Source organism: Monopterus albus, unplaced genomic scaffold (genome assembly GCF_001952655.1).
Source record: "Monopterus albus unplaced genomic scaffold, M_albus_1.0 scaffold80.1, whole genome shotgun sequence".
In the NCBI taxonomy this organism is placed as follows: domain Eukaryota; kingdom Metazoa; phylum Chordata; class Actinopteri; order Synbranchiformes; family Synbranchidae; genus Monopterus; species Monopterus albus.
The window spans coordinates 700599-702457 of NW_018127960.1; the positions used below are offsets into that span (position 1 = coordinate 700599).

General features: G+C 45.4%; 1 protein-coding gene across 4 annotated transcripts in view; it reads left to right on the forward strand.

Moving 5' to 3' along the window:
• The window catches only part of LOC109963813 (attractin-like protein 1), a 175376-nt gene that overhangs the window by 165077 nt on the left and 8440 nt on the right, over positions 1-1859 (forward strand). The gene's annotated exons all lie outside the window — the stretch shown is intronic.

Sequence of the window (1859 nt, forward strand, 5' to 3'; positions counted from 1 at the left end):
TCAATTCTACAAAGATTGAGGTTTATAAGAAAGAACCAGGTGTCTCACAAACGTGTCACCTACACTCACTCCCGTTTTAGTGCGTCCACAGTTTTAGTCATGAATCCACAGTTTTATGCATCTGGCCCCTGGTTTTAAAAGGGAGGACTTTTCCTGTAAGACCAGGTATTTGATCAGTAGACAGATTATTACTAAGCACTGTAGCTCCTGGGTAGATTCACAAACTTTAGCTCTTAGTAAAAATGAGCTTTCATTGCAGAGTGAGAATTAATGTTTTAATTCTAGTTTACGAAGTGTATCTCACTTGCGGTTAACCCCACTGCTCCTGTTGCATCTTTGTCTGTTTTATGATGTCACTGGAAGGAGACTTTAATTCAGTCAGATTTTGTGCTGAAGCCAAATCTTTGCTTTTCATTCATCCATTGCTGAGTGTCAGCACCAGTGCCACATGGTTACACCCTGTCTCTACCCCTTCCACCTCAGCACTGCGTATTTGCTTAAAGAAGGAAACAGATTTTATTATACAACATTCAGCACCTGATAGTTCTTATCACTGGCAGACAGTTAACATGTACCAGAGTAGAAATAAGTGACTTCACTGGCAGTGTTTGTGTTCACATCCTTTCTTTCCCTGATGTTTTTGGCATTAGCTCATCACAGCCACACCAGACTCATTTTCAGGAAATTGGGGCCAATAGGAGGCTCACCAGTTCTAGTCAGGCTGCTCTCTAGGGGACATCCGGCTCTTCTGCTGCTTTTCTCATCAAATCAATGCAATAGCCGTCTCTGTTATACGTGTGTGAAGCTTGAAGTTGATGGTTGTGTATGTCTGTGTATTTGGGTAGTGATCAGAGAGTCGGGCATCAGCACAACACTCGTACATACAGACACAAGCAATGATAACATCTCCAAACACACAACACACAATACAAAAACACCAATGAGCAGAGAGAAGTCTTGGCTAGAAGTCAGCCACCCATCATCCTTCCCTGGTCAGTTGTGTCTCTCCTCCTTCCACCCTCCCACCCTTCTCCCCAGAGAGAGACTCAGCGTAGGGTCAGACAGCAGTCCTCCGTTGATGTTAGCGCGTATGAACATGAAGCCAATGGAGGCCAGCTCCACCCAACCTCAGTGGGAGGCACTTCATGAGGAATTCTCGATGAGCTTTCCTATTTTAGCTCGCCTTCTCTCATCTCCTTGTCCTCCTTTCCTCCACTCCCCGGAGGTGTTACTGTACCATTAACTGACCCTTTACTGTATATGTAAGAGACAAAACATCAATGTTTCAGAAAAGGAAGACAAGACCACGGCACAAGTCTCAACATATAGTTTCTCAGCTGCCAAATATTCTTCTTACTCTTTTCCTTCTCTCTTACTCGGTCCTATTCCAGGGCTGTTCATCTCGGGCCTCAGAATAGGAATGTGGCATTGTGGGATTGTCTGTTTCCTACATCTGCTGCTCCTTCATAGCAGCCACACTGAGGGGCAGGGAGTTGAGACATGCAGAGGACATCAGAGCAGCTGATCCCCTGCACTGCCAGTTGAGGTGGATCAGGCATCTGATGAGGCATCCCCGCCCTCCTCCCTCCATCTCTGTGATGAGATTACAAGCTGCAGAAGTAGAAGAGGTCTGTCTTGTGTGGTGTTTTTGTCTCTGACTTGGTGAGACAGAAACACGCACATAAAAAAAACAGAATTACCGCTTCATGTTTGTATGCCTCCGCCCACCAGTCAAATTCATGGGAACAGGACAGACGTGAGGTCACCGTGACCTTTGACCACCAAATTGTAATCAGTTCATACTTGAATCCAAATGGGCCCTTGTGCCAAATTGGAAGAAATCTCCTCAAGGCATTCCT